At 42.0% G+C, this 15,807-nt stretch overlaps 1 long non-coding RNA gene across 1 annotated transcript; it reads right to left on the minus strand.

The window, feature by feature from the left end:
* Window positions 1-865: 865 nt before the first annotated feature.
* On the minus strand, window positions 866-3,792 carry LOC144370284 (uncharacterized). Its single transcript, XR_013430218.1, has 2 exons — window positions 3,538-3,792; window positions 866-2,576 (listed from the first exon to the last, which is right to left on the minus strand). It is a non-coding gene; the product is annotated as an uncharacterized LOC144370284 (long non-coding RNA).
* Window positions 3,793-15,807: the final 12,015 nt, after the last annotated feature.

The following is a 15,807-nucleotide window of genomic DNA, read 5'->3' on the forward strand; positions in this document are numbered from 1 at the left end:
TATGCATTTGCACATATTTCTTCTCCATTTATCATTTGCCTTTGAAATATATATCTTGTGTCATCATAATTTTTAAAGTCTTATATAATGAAATCTGTTGATTTTCCTTTTGTGATTTCTGGGTTTCTTTAGAGGCTTAAGAGAAAGACATAGTAAATGATACATACCAGAATCTTTGTTTTAGAAGTAGTCCTTTGAGCCTTTTTTCCTGTATGGCTAGTGTTCCATGTTGATTTTATGCTACTTTGGGGTCAACTTGGTGATCTATATGTATGAAGAAGTCATTCATTTACGAAGCATTTTTAGGATTACTAACATCACGTTGTCCATAACATTACTTTTGCTCTTTAAATTGCCTCTTTTTCTATGGCAACTTAAATTTATATCTAATATTTGCATTTATGCTACCTCTGTGAATTATAGTTTGGTCTATCTGATTATATTAAAAGAACTATTAGAAATATTACTCCATTGTTTTAATATTACACAGAACATATAATATTACATTAAAATAACTTCAGATATTTTAACTTGATACTGACTTTCAAAAATGTCTACCTTCCATCAATAGAAGAATGGATGCCAAATATGTGGTGTATATACATACAACGGAATACTATTCCTCTCTTTAAAAGAGGGAAATTCTGTCATCTACATCCTGCATGAATCTGGAGAACATTATGCTAAGTGAATTAACCAGGCACTGAAAAATACTGCATATTCTCACTTATGTATGGAATCTGAAACAACTGAGCTCAGAAGCAGAGAGCAGAAGGATGGTTATGAGGGGTGGGGGTGGGGAGATATTTGTCAAGGGATACACGGTTTTGGTTAGACAGGAGGAAAAAATAAATCTTTGAAAAAATTCTTGCTTTCCATAGTTCTGTTTTATTCTGACTTCTTAACACTTCTCAGTTTAATTCTTTTCAATTTTTATTGTTTATTTCTGAATGCATTCAGAGCAGCGACGTTTCCCGTGAGAACAACATTGGCATGAGTTTGATACGCAATATTCTCACTGTTGGTTATTTTCCAAGTAGTCTATTATTGCAGTCGTGATTTTGTTACCCCAAGAATTATGTAAGGTCATTCTTTAATTTAAGAACTTTAACTATTAATTTTAATGTATACCATGTTATACTTTAAGAAACTCCTTCTTTGGATAAGGCCAGTGGAAAGAATGTTAAAAGAAACCAAATATATGAACAGCTGTGGGTTGGTCATATTGAAAAATATCGGTCCCCATCTTCCGGGCTTGTATTGCCACTGTAATTGCTTCTGGCTGCAGCCTTGCAGGGAGACAAGAAGGCTGCCTGGGGACTTGGGAAAGGAATCATGTGGGGAAACTGCAGGAAACCAACTTGTTCATTCTCCACGCATTCACAGGTTTCTAGTTGGTAGTCTCCTCTTCCTGATGAGGCAGCTGAGAAGGCTGAGCATGGCTGGCCCCTGTGCTCCAGTGACCCCGTCTCAGGTTGTAGGATCTGCCAATCTGGCTCCATGGATCTCAGTGGAAGGGGAAGTGGCGTTTGGAAGATGCTAGGTGGCTGGAGGAAGCTTCCACTGGTATATATTGAGAGAGAAGGCAGAGTGGGGAGAAGAAGAGCAGCACCCCAAGTTCCTAAAGTTCACTTAATGCCCACGCTAGATGGGAGTTTGCATGAGGTGACCCCAAGTGGCCTCCTGATATCGACAGTTTCCCTTTGAAATTTTGCCATATCCCTCTCTGAGGAAACAAAAAAATCCTGGCAGGATATTATTTTAAATGCATGACTCTGTGCCAGGCTCCACTTGGGTCTAACCCAGAGGTCAGTTGGGGGCCTTCTGCCCCTTGCATTCTTGACTTAATTTCCTTGAATTACTGCCCTCCACACACATTGCATCAGACCTGAGTTGCAAAGGTTTGGGGAAGTCCAGAGTTGGTTTCCTACGTTCCTCTTCCATCCAGACTCCGTGAAATCACAGAGATGTGCAATCTCTGGACTAGCCTTCCACCACCCACGGGCAGAAGCAGCCTTTCACCATATCCTCAAGAAGCCAGGCTCCTCCATTCTTTGGGAGAAATTGTGGTGCTAGGGTGAAAGTCATAACACCAAGGGCACAACATCCTGCCATCATGCTCACTCCTGTCTCCTGGGTCCTTTTCTCCCCATTCTTTACCTCCTTTCTCCCTGACTTCCCAGCTCCAAAGACTTTTGTCTCTGTTCCTTTTGTCTCTGTTCTTCAAAGCGTCTTTCTCCTTTAGAAAACAGGGCACCAGGCTCTGAAGGACCAATTTCTACTCAGTTTCTACCCCACATAGGTTAGAAAACAAGCTGAGATGCTCTCAGAGGAATTGGATGTCTTCTGCAAAAGGGAAACTCCCCGTTTAATTAAAAGCCACCATGAATTTCAAGAATCAGTCATCTAACTCAGTTCATCTCCACTGGATGCAAAGGGGCTTTGCAAGCTGGAGCAATGCAAGGCAGGCCTTCCTGGAGCTGCATCCAGTCTAGGTGGGCCGCATGGGAAACAAGGGATCAGGAAGGAGGTCACTTCCTGTTGTGAGCTTCCGGACAGGAAGTAGTATAATATGCCTGTGCATAAGAAACCAAGGCCTAGGTAAAAGTCCCACATCAGGTATCATCCAGTTAGTCTCAATCCCACAAACATTAATCAGCACAAAGGGAAGCAGGAAAGATTTTTCTCCTGAAAGAATTCACTACCATCCTTCAGAACAAAATGGGAGTGAGCTAGGAAGTGAGAGAATGGGTGATGGCCGAGCTGAGCTACAGAGCAGGGACAGAAGGTGATCAGAAAGGACAGCTGGTGATCTGTGAGACAGCCTCCTGGAAAGGGGCCAGTAGGTGACCCTGTGAATGACATAAAGCTCTACCTCCCTGGGACCTCAGGTCTTCTTTGTCTTGAAAGCACACCTGGATGATGGTCACACAGGAAGTATGGAGCCTGGCTCTGGTTAGGAGATGGTGGCCCCTCTAGTTAGGAGATGGTGGCCCGCACCTGAGAGCCACAGAATGGAGTTAGCAGTAGGACTGGATGGGAAAAGTGGATCCCAACTTCACAGGCGTCTATTACTTTCACCATATGTAAGCTAGGGGTGCTTTTATCTCAAAGTGTATATTTAAAAAAAATTAGAATGTCAAAGTGACTTGTCCAAGATCCAGAAGGATCTACCAAGGGACAAAGCTGGATTTCAACAATGGAGCTAACCCCTCCAGAGCCCCAGAGCCTTATAATCTAGCCAAAAGGCAGACACACATATATGGTTATCTCAAAATCAAAGCAGATCAAGGTATGTAACAAAAGAATATGCAGCATGCGAGGCCTGTTAGGGAGGGGGATGGCCATCTAGCACATTAAAATTTACACTGACCATGTCACAAGCAGGGTGGGGAGAGAGCTACCGCTAGGGAGAAAGAAGGGCAGGGACCATAACCCCCACCCCCTGCTCCATGAAAAAAGAGTAGACAGATCCAGATCCCAGCCATTGTGGGAACTGTCTTCCAGCCCGGAAGTTAACTCAAAGCCAGAAACAACCTCACGCATTACTGCGAGTCAGGAGAGCCGAGTATTCGAGTTCCACTGTTTCCATTAGCTTGATCAGTTTGCAGCGTGGTCTGGAAGAAGAGGCGGACAACACATTGACTCTCAGACATAGTGTCTGCAAAAGAGAGTAAATCCAGATGATTTCCAAGCTCCTTTGCCTGCTCTGAGCTTTCAGGTTTCAGCACCATGACTTTGGCTCCGTGGACAGCACTGCCCAGAGCAGAAGTCTGCCACAGAACATGCGCCCGACGGAGGACTTCAGAGAGCATAATCCACTTGTTCTTTTTCCACCTGACCACATCCTAATCTGTAGGGTAGTACTATTGTCAGGCTGCCCATCAGATAGCACATTCCACCTCACAGGTGGATGCATTTCAGTGGGTCGCCAATAAACTGCAAAGAAACCCCTGCTTCTAGGATCAGATAGTCTGAAATGGAAGAAGTATTAACAGCCTGTGAATTGTCGATGCTGCTCCCCGGCAGAATCAAAAACAGGTGAGAATACCTGTGGGTTCTACTCAAGAGTCCCAAGTTTGGTATTTAAACTCCAGGATCCTCTGTGGCCTATAATTAAAATCTAGGTTTTCCCCTACTAAACTTAATTATCATTCACTCAATGATGGCAATAATAATACTAATAATAAGTTCTTACGTCAGTACTTTTCAGCTTTTTAAATGGCTTTGACATGCTTTATCTCACTTGAATTTAATGATAACCATGCAGCATAAGTAGAGCTGGTCTTATTATCTGCATTAATGCTAATAATAGCTAACATTTAGGTAGCCTTTTACAGCTACAAACTGCATTCATACATATTTTCTCACTGTACTAGAGGCTGAATTCCTGAGCATAGGAACCATGTCCCAGTCATCTTTTTACCCTGCAGTATCTCTATAGGGCCAGGCACGTCCAAGTAACTCAAAACATGCTTATGAAATTTTAAATGAATTTCATTCTCACAAAAACCCCATCAGTTTGGAAGATAGATATTTTTATCCCTAGTTTATAGGTAGAGAAATTGAGGCTCAGAGTTTCTGTAACATGACCAAAGTCACATAGATGGTGCCCAGAACAACAACACAACAACCCCCAAACTCTGTGCTTCTTCCTTCACACCAGTATTTGTCAAAGATGTGCATTTGATACAGCATGTATGGGGCAGGGCACGGGAGTCTAAATCTAGCTTCCAGGTTTAATTGAGTCTGCTGGCTTTAGGACCACTTGGATGTGGGAAGCCAAGAGCAATGAGTGGCTTTCCTGGGTCACCCTTTGACTTGAAGTGAAATTGGGAGCTATTCCACTGGTCTTTTTTCTGCCCTAGGCACATTCTAAAAATCGATCATCATGATTCAGTGAAAAGGCACCCAGAGAGTGCATGTTTCCACCCATAGTCCCAGACCATGAGCAGTCAAGAAAAGTTTCTGTACCTCCCACACTTAAAATTCCCATAAACTGGGGCTGGGGTTATGGCTCAGAGGTAGATGCTCACCTAGCATGTGGGAGGCACTGGGTTTGATCCTTACATAAGATAAAGATATTGTGTCCACCTATAACTAAAAAATGAATATTTTTTTAAAATAAACATAAACAGTATTTTATTGCTGTTTAGGAAACACATGCCAAGAAGTATAACTGGGGCAAAACCATACTTCAGAAAATCAGGTTGGATTCCTGCTAAGTTATTCTAACACCAGTGTTGTATTGCCAGGATCCTTATATAGAGACCCTGTCTATCACTTGGACCAGAGTCCCTAATGGCCTAGAAAATCCCTTGCTGGAAAACACAGGGCAAGATCTGACTCAGGGTCAGGCCATGCTTGAGTACCAGAAATTCTAATCCTGCCAAACTGGAAACACAAGACAGCAGTCAGTAACCAGGTACCTTCAGGGCCACACCAGCTGCCAGAGAAACTTCTCTGTGAAGTCTACATCTTTATTGATCATTTAACTAATCACAAGATCCCAGGCTACTCTCAGGGCTGTTCAGAGAGACCAGGGTAATTAGTCTGGGTTCTCCAGGGCAACAGAACCAATAGAATATAGAGAGAAAGAACGAGGTTAGATATAAGGAATTGGCTCATGCAACTACAGAGGTTGGCAAGAACCAGGAGAACCAATGGTGTAGCTCCAGGCCAAGTCTCAAGGCCTGAGAGCAGAGCTGTAACTCACAGGCCAGCAGACTCAACATCCAGGAAGAGATGAAACTTCAGTTCAAGTCCAAAGGCAGAATAAAGCCAGTGTTTCAATTTGAAGGCAGTTAGGAGGAATCCTTTCTTACTTGAGGTAAGGCTAGCTCTTTTATTCTATTCAGACCTTCATCCTGACCATAATAAGGAGGACAATCTACTCAAAGTCTACCTACTTAAGTATCAGTCTCACTTAAAAATGCCCCTACAGAGACACCCAGACTACTGTTTGATCAAATATCTGGGTACCCTGTACCTCCTTCAAGTTGACATGTAAAATTAAACATCACAACAAGGAATCAACCACATCTACACCCTGTTTAGTCACAGATCCAAACCATCAAAACGCCAACACACCCTGCCACCAACTACTATCTATTTTCATTTTTGGTAGATTCCCTTTTTTCTGGAGATGCCTTCTTCAAAGTAACTAGTCAGCTATAGTTGGGGGATGGGCTGGGGGTGCTGCTAACTACCATCACCTGAGACATATTTAAAAGATATTGGCTTTGAGAGACCGCAGGGGGTCTGAGCAGGATGGCACATGCCCAGAACCGCGTGACTGTCCAAGGGCTCACATGGAAGGTTAGGCTCTGACCTCTCTCCATCCCAATGTTGACCCTGAATACTAATTTTTCATTCCTAAAATGTACTCTCTCCTGCCCCTGTAGCTCTGGAAAGGGGGGACAATTTCTCAAAAATCAAATAAATATGAAAAATAAATGAATCCTATGGGGCTGAGGAGTGGTGGGACAACCTGTGGAGGGGAAAGAAGCCACAGAACCAGATGTGGCCTCAGGTCAGGGGAAGGTGGCAGGTGGTGAGACCCCCAACATGGCCCCTCCCCAAAGCCCAGTGGAAAAACTTTGTGCACTACTGTGCTTTGGGAAGCCTGTTTGGCCATGGTCCATTCTAGTTTGTGTTGTCATCAGAGGCCTTGAGAGAAGACTCACCAAGCTACCTGGATCCAACAGTACTCATCAGTGAGTACTGAAAAGGAAAAAAAAGGTGTGTCCAAAAATAGGAAAAGGAAAAAAATGTTCATCTGGGAGAAGTGAAGACTCAGAATGTGAAGCATGTGATACTTGGTGGGTAAGGGGAAAATGGCTAAGGGCTCTGCTTGCAAACCTTGTCCTGGGTCAATCCTAAAACTGGCTTGCAGGTGTACTCAGGTGCAATATGTGGCATCCAAACTATGTCGGCTAGATGTCAGGCATGCTACTAGTCACTAAAAAAAATACAAAAATACGAAATAATATGCATTCCCTTTACAAAGAGCTACACCCTACACATGATACTATCTAATCCCTACAACTGACTTCTGACTTTTATATTAGAGTCACTCTATAAGGTGACCGAGACACAGAGGGGTTAAATACTTTGTCTGCATTATGTGAGTAGAAAGTGGTAAAGAACTCTGTGCACGAAAACTTCTTCCAAATAGCAAAATAAAGGCCACTGACTTCCAACAATGAGAGAAGAATCGGAGGGAAGTTGGAGAGATATCCAGGAGATCAGGTAGCCCCCTCTTCAAACTCCATCAGGTCAGCAGCTACTCCGTGTGCAAGACAAGACACCAAAAAGAAGCGCATTCCACTGTTTTGACTAGCGTCCGTCTTTCATTCATTCATTCTTCAAAAAATTGGGGGGATTAATTACTTTTAATTGACAAATAGAAATGTATACATTTATCACTTGTGGTATGTGAAGACTTCAGAATCTCTTGTACTAAGGATTGCAGATTCAGAGATGAGTAAGACCCAGGGTCTGCCTTCCAGGGCCTCATGTTCTGCAGAGGACGGAGGCAGAGGAAAACAGAGAGGCTGATGGTGGGCTATGGGGCACTCGAGGAAGGTCACTGACCCAGCCTGGATGAAAAGGCACCCCAGAGGACTGACGTGTGGGCTAGCCTGGAGTGATACGGCGGGGTTTCTCCCAGATAGGGAGGAGGAAGAGGCACCCTGCAGACAAAGGAAGATCTGTGAACAAAGGCACAGAGGCCTGAAGGGCTTGGACAGTCAGTGGCAGGGACCCAGGAGTCACCCTGGCCTGTGTCTGTTGGGGTACGAGCTGTAGCTGAAAGGGAACTTTGACCTTAACCCAGAACAAAGGGAAATGAAGAGGTTTTCAAGGAAATGAGAAACATGCTCAGCACCCTAAGGGCCCAGCACATAGTAGGCACCATATAATATGTCAAATGAATAAAAACTAAGGTTTGGTTTTTAATAAACAAAACCAGCAACTTATACAGGTTGGATGAGCAAGGAAATGAAACTGGAAGCAAGGAGGAAGGCAGGGATCCCAGCAAGGAAGTGGCTTCTCAGAGTCCAAGATCACAGGAATATCTTCCTGCTCCACTTCAACCTAAAAAGGCCCTTTCTCTCATGTGGCTTTTACATGAAAATAATTCCTTGAATTATTTCATGGAGCATAGCTTTTTGCTGGAAATGAGGTTCCCCCCGCCTCACCAATATTTTTCTCATGTTGTCTATGTCCACATTTTCCAACCTAGCTTCTTTAAAACTACATATCCATTCCTGTTCTGAAGAAATCATGTACCTGCATGCCCGTGTCTGTTACTGGACTGTCAAGGTGTGGTAACAGCCTAGGTGATGGACAGTAGATGGTGCATATAAAAAAATGTGGCATTTACATTCAGTGGAGCCATAAAGAAGAATGAAATTTGGCCATTTACAGGAAAATGGATGGGACTGGAGAATATGATGTTAAGAGAAGTCAGCCAGACCCAGCAAACCAAGTATTACATGCTTTACTCTCATATGTGGAAATTAGAGAGAGAGGGACAGGCAGACAGAAAAAAAGAGATGGCACGAAAGTAGAAGAGAGATAGTTAGGAATCGGAAGGTCTTCCTTTCCAATTGGCAGAGCAGTCCCTACATTGCCTCAAAGAACCCACCTCTTGCAAACTCAACTTACAGTCTGTAGAAAAGAAAGCTGGCCAGGACATTACCATGAAACTCATGCCATTAGGGCTGTGTTTGGTTTTGGTTTGATTCAAAGATTTCTGGACCAACTCTCAAACCTTCATTTAGCTTATAATTCACTGTGGGTTGACGCGTCTTATGTGGGAGACAGGGATGAATTTCATTTAATATTAACCAAACCACTTTCCACCACTTCCTCTTTTCTATTGTTCCACTTTAACAAACAATGGATTTAGCAAGTTGTTTAAAGTCGGCTGAGCTCTGAAGCATTCTTTCAAGTATTCTGCCTCACACAAGACCTTCTGAAGATTTTCTTCAACATCTGTTTAGAAAAACACACACATGACAAACATACAAGACCCAAATAAACTATGCATTGTTCCCAAGTAATGGTCATAATGTATTGATGTTTCTTGAAAGGGAGGTACGGAGCAAGAGAAAAATTGTTTTGCCCTAAGTTATTCATGCTGAACAGGGAAAAAAAAAAGATTGAAGTCAGGAACATTAACCCACAGTGAGTGACTCCCTTTCTAGCTGGGGAGAAATCACTCATTAAAAACAACCTCTAGAACTTCCTGGTTAAAATGGCAGCCAACTCTACTCAATTCCCACTGAACTGTTCCTGAGAGTGTAGAGAAAGATGAGTACATACTGCACCAAAAACCCAGAGTGATAGACAAGGTAGTGTGAGACTCTATTAGCAATTTCCACTAAGAAAAGCTGCACTGAGAAACACCCAACCAGACTTCCCCTGATAGCAAGACCAGGCTTCAGTATTTCAAACCAATAGGAAAAGATAACTTACAGAAATGAATGGCTAGAAGAAAGGAAGCATCCGAAGTTAAGGAATAGATGCTTTAACAAAAGATGGCTTCTTCTGGGAGAGAGCATAAAACTGAATACCGTGCTCTCCACCCTCCATCAATTCTGGGCACAAACCTAAAATAAGATGATCATGAAAGTTCTAGAATTAAAGGGTATTTCAATAAACATTTTTGCTGCTGTGACTAAAGGACCCCACCAGAACAACTTTAGAGGAAGAAAAGTTGATTTGAGGGCTCACAGTTTCAGAGGTCTTAGTCCATAGAAGGCCAGCTCCACTCCTCAGGGCTCCAGGTGAGACAGGACATCATGGCAGAAGAGTGTGGCAGAGAGAAGCGGCTCACATGATGATGATGATGATGATGATGATGATGATGATGATGAGAGTTGTCACTTGTCAAATACAAATATATACAACACAACCACACCCCAATGCCCACCTCCTCCAGCCACACCCTACCCCTTCAGTTGGTAACTCAGTCAATCCCATTAGGGGTTAATTCACTGATTGGGTTAAGACTCTTACAACCCAGTCATTTCTCCTGTGAACCTTCTTGCACTATCTCACACGAGAGCTTTTGGGGGACACCTCACATCCAAACCATAACAAAGAACAAGAAAGATATGTCAGGTAAGTGATAAAAACTAAAGTAGAGAGAGCTGTATTTATAGCAGACAGATCAGAATCCATAGCCAAAATATGAAACATTCTAGAGAGGTGCTCAAGGGTAGCATTCACAATGAATATTTAAATGGCATGGCTAGGTGTTCAGGATTAAACTGAACTGCAAAATATTTTAGTTTTTTTTTCTTTCCATTAAAAATAGAGGCAAGTAGTCACAAACATATCCATGTATTTATTTCATCTAAGAAAATATCCCAGCCTAGGTACTGGGGTACTCTGAGAAAGGATCCCAATATTTCTGGTAGCCATGATCATTTGGTAGCAGTAAATAGGAACAAAAATTGCTATTCCAAGATAGCCATAAACATGCTTTGTGGGAGACACCTCAAGGTGAGTTCCTTCACTAGGCAGCCATCTTTTGTTAAAGCATCTATTCCTTAACTTCGGATGCCCATAAAGTCACTGCAGTTGAAATGCAGCCGAATGAGATGTCAGGCATCCTCTTCAATGCTTCAAGGAGCCATTCTATCCACAGAGAAAGGGAGAATATGCCTCAGTATTGAATCTATCGCCATAGAAACAGGAGTCACACCTGCAGGTAACTTACATAAATTAGTGGGCCGGGGAGGGAATTGTGGAAAATGCAAAGCTCCAAGCCATCAAAGGAGCAGCCTCATTACTGTGACATGACAATGTGGTCCCAGGTTGTTAGATCTTCCCACGTATAAAAGAAGACAAAAATCCAGATTTTTTTTTTAACCATGATTGACTGACTCTAAGATGCACTTTATTTGCACATTTTTACATGATTTAAATCAGGATGTATCTCACCATCAATGGTGTCTTACCATCATAATCAGCAGCAATTGTTTTCTTCCTTAGTGGTACATAAGGTAATGGTCTTCCTGAAAATTGATGACAGCATCTTAGATTTTATGGCGTGTGGGGTGTAAGATCTCCAGGTAGCTAACTGTTGATAACTTATTCAAGAAAAAAATGCAAAGACCAATCAAAATTAACCATGCAGGATTGAGTTACCAGTTCAGAATCAACTTTCCTTCTGGAATTTTTTTTTTTAAGTACAACTGGAAAAATCTTTTTGCCTGTGCCTCATAAATAAAAAAATGTTAGAATTGTTAGAAATTACCTAATGTGTCAAAGACTAAGAAGCTTGACAGGAAAAAAAAAGCTAAAATAATATATCAATTATGTGGAATAAGATTTAAGAGATCAAAACTGTACCATACATATATAGAACATAACTTCTTTTGTAGTGAGCAGGGAATATTTTTAAAAGTTAATGAGATATTAAGGTCTTCAAAAAAATCACACAAATGCAAAATTCAAAAGTTCTGTACAACAGGAGATCAGCAAGCTGTGTATGACCCACAGACAAAAGTCCAGTTTAGCACCCATTTGTGTAAATAAAATAGAATTGGAACGTAACCTGTCACCACAGTTCCTGCTTCCCTGCTAGGGTGGCCGAGCTGACCCTCATGCCTGCAAAACCAGACGAAATCTGCCATTCCTGATCTAGACCCAAATCTATGAATAAATGTGACTTTTCAACAAGAAAGAAAATGATAGCAACCATTTTAATTCACATGGTAAAATACAACTTAGAAGCTAGAAAATAGACCCTTGAACAATTTCTGCATGAAACTGGAAAATACAAACCACAGTAGCAAATTATCTACAAAAATAATAAGACATGAACATTACAGAACCAAGATAAAATCTAGGGCTGATGTGTGTCTCGGAGGAAAATTGATGTCATAAGAAGCTTTTCCTACTAGATAATAAAGCTTTCAAAATGTCAGAGAAAGATAATGTCTGCAATCTTTAAAATGTACTAGGCCATAGAAGCCACTGGAAAGTTGACTGATGATTTATTTCACCCAATTGTACTGATTCCCTCTGAAATCTAAAAGATTATTCAAAGACAGCTGCAAAGCAACCTCACTGGCAAAAAATATAGAAGCAAAAAACTGAAATGGGGTAGTGGTAAACGAATCCATCAGTTATGAGAAGAATACATTTTTAACAAATGGAATTTCACTTAATAACTCATCCCAAAGCTCTTTATCCTACACCCCAGAGATACAGAGTTCAAAGAAGGCATAGACCCTTTCCTCCAGAAATCTAGCCTGGTATTTAAAAACGCATGCGTACGTGAACCCAGAGAGTTACAGCACCTGTGAAAAATAAGCAAGCCCATTAAAAATGCCATTGCAGCCCAAAGTATGATGCCAAGTAAATAAATAGGTACATTCTTTGAAATGATCTCTGATTATAATTGAAAGAGAATCTAACTCACAACCAACCGTCGGTGATCAGCAAGGAAACAGCCTTGCGGAAACCACCAGTCATGGCTTCCATCTTGGGTTCTTTCTCACTTCAGGAGTGTGCTGCTGCCCTCCTGGCTGCCAGGCTTCTCAAGGCCACGTTCACCTTGAGATCTAAGGTAACAAGCTCCTCCCCATTTTCTGAGGGCACTTCCGACATCATGGTTCAGACGTGCACACTTTCCACTCATCAGTCTCTATGTGGTGCCATGCTTCTTAAACCCAAGATGCCACCCTCTAAAGGGTTCGATGGCACTGTAGCTACATTCAAAGCCTAAGAACGATAAACTGCATATGAAGGCAGCTGAGGTGAAGTCATACTCGGGTCCCTGGGGAGGACCAGCACAAGGGCTTCTGTCCTGCACGGCCACCTTTGGGAGACCAGAGCTTACTGATTTTAAGGGCGCCTGTGACTGACTGTCCTATCCTGCAAGATAAAAGAGCCTGCAAAGCCACTTTGAGATAAATAGAACTCAGCTTCCTCAAACATAAAGCCATGGGACTGAAGCACGTCAAGGTTCCCAGCGTGCACAATACTGGAAGAGGAAAAGGGAGAGAGTGAAATTGAGGCCCCCTCTGCCCACCTGAGGACCAGGTGGGGAAAGGAGGGGCTACAAGGGAATTAAGATTAGCCACACCAGCAAGGGGCTGTTTGCAATCATGATAAGTTCTTATAGTCATCAAATCCTGCCAAATTAGAGCCGGACAAAGGCAGAAATGTAGTGGAGAGAAGACTACGGTCAGCCTCCTTTCCGTCACTTATTTCTCTTCAGGAAAACATGCTTAGGTTGAGTAAATGCTAAATAAATCCTCAGCCTCTCTTCTTTCATCAGAACCCGGCTGGTCCGTGTTAAGTTCCATTTGTTTGCGATGACGAAGGTGTCGAGCTCACCTGCTACCCTCCAGAGTTGTTGGTGAGCACTGGAAGGAATTACATTCACCTTTGACACTAGCAGTGAACACGATGGCGTTTTCATTAGGACTGTCCAGAGACAATGCGCCATTTCCCAAACTCGAGCCACACACGCATCCTTGGGAAAGCACAGGAGAAAAGGAGTGACCCTTCCAGGTCAAGTGGGAGAGGGTCATGGGAGAGAGCAGGCTGCCTGGTAATGGCAGCAGGGGAGACACGAGACCCACCAGCCCATGGAGAAAATCATCCCCTACAACTGCAGCAGGATGCCTCACCCTATGGGGACATGAGTTAATCCAGACCCTAAAAGGACAATGGTAATAGCAGCAGGAGTTCCGGAAGGTTGTGCTATAATGTCACTAGCATCAGAGAGAAGGAACTTGGCCCTGGAGCAATATGGCTGGAGCCAGGCATTCTCAGTGCCCCCACAGGACCCAGTGGTATCCTGTAACCTGCTCTGGGGTCTGTGTGGGCACGCAGAGTTCTGGGGAGGGACTTCCTACAACTGAGAAGCATTATCATCCAGGTATCATCTTCCCTGGATGAAAGGAAAGGTGGGAGAAGCTCCCGGGACCCCATCCCAGGAGGTGGGAGCCCATGATCACCATGCTGGGAGGCCCAATGGCCTAACCAGGTGCCCAGAACACTAAAGATCTTCTTCAACTCAGTATGGAGAAAACTATCCGTAAAGAAAAGTTGGAAAGTTTAGAAAGAATAGTCCAAGTAAGGGCAATCTCATAAGCCAAGAATGGAGATGTAAAAACAACCACACATTCCAATGACCTCCACAGCTAAAAGAGAATTTGTATCATTTGCTCAGTTTTCCAAAGTGTAGGAATCATATTGTGATTAATATTATTTATTGCTTTATGATTTCCTTGTAATTTTGCAAATATATCATTGCTATATTAAAAGGGGAACATCTATATCATCTTAGGGCATTGTTAAACACGGTTAGAAATGAGTGATCAATGGGCATGTTTTCCCAAAGACTTTCATGAACTCAAACAATCACCAATTTGAAGATACGCTGGAAAAATTGCTTCCATTAAAATATGTACCTAAATGAAAATTTAACAAGAAATGTGCTGTTGATAGACGCAAAAGAACACTTAAAAAAGATAATGTGCATTCTTGAATAGAATGACCACGCAAAGATAAAGTTCATACTAAACTAATTGTATAAACTGAATTCATAACAATAGAATTTTTCAACAATACCATTTTTCATCTTTATAGTTCACACCAAAATATAGAGAGGGTTGTGAAAAAGAGGATCACTGAGAAGGAAATAGCTTTATAACATATTAAAATTTATCAAAAACTTATAAAACACAATGATATACTAGTACATGAACAGATGATCAATGTAAGAGTCTAGGAAGTCCAGAAATATCATCAAATAAGAATTAAAATACAGTAAATCATGAGGCATTTCACATAAGTTGTTAAAAGTTAAGGATTTTTCAAATAAATGGTTTTGGACTACTGAGTAAGCATTGTGAGGGGAAAATGAAATTGGCTCCATATTTCATAGTGTACATCATCAAAATCATTTTAGCTAGATCAGAAATTAAACTCTTTAAAAATTAAAACCATAAATAGTGCCAGAAAAAAAATTATGGAATAGTTTTTTGTTGTAATCTCAGAACAGAGACAGTTTTTCTAAATATAACACAAAACCGAGAAGTCGTAAATTAAAAGAATGATTGGATTTGTGCTTCTGGCTATGATGGAGTAACTGGTATTACATTCGTCTTCTCACCATAAACAATTTAAAGACTGTACAAAATATATGAGGAAACTCTTTCAAGGCATTGGATACTAGGCAAGATAAAACTGTAATATCTGAGAGTAAGAAAAATTAGGAAGTGAGCAGAGCTTTCCTGTTCTGCTGAACTTGGGAGGTGGAAATCAGAATTCAGAACACCTGATTCTACAAGGCAAAGCATAAAAGAAAAGGAAGTGCCAAGTTGGGGACTCCAACAATCTATGTTGAGTTCCTCCACGAGCCCAGGGTGAGGACTGGACTGGACTGGCACAAGAGAGTTCCACTCCATTCTTACCAGAGAGCAAACTGCAATGGGAATGAAAATGGAATAGAGATTCTAGGGGTTGGGTTGTGTTGAGGCAAGAGCAGTACACTGGACATCTATCTGGCCTGGTCGTAAGTGGAGAATTCTTGCTAATTCCCCAAGTCCAGAGTGAATTACCAGCAAAGTTAACCTTAAGAATAAGGATGATGCCCCAGTGTAGGACTTATTCCAGACCTTCCTCCAAATCAGCAGTGCCTAAAACCATGCACTAATAAGATATTTTTGGAAGGGAGATGTGAGGAACATGAGATCTCTTTTGTTATATGGGACTGCCAGGATTCATGAGGGGTTGAGAAGTATATCTACCCAAATAAAATGTAGAGTCAAG

This window comes from Ictidomys tridecemlineatus, chromosome 14 (assembly GCF_052094955.1).
Source record: "Ictidomys tridecemlineatus isolate mIctTri1 chromosome 14, mIctTri1.hap1, whole genome shotgun sequence".
NCBI classification, from domain to species: Eukaryota; Metazoa; Chordata; class Mammalia; order Rodentia; family Sciuridae; genus Ictidomys; species Ictidomys tridecemlineatus.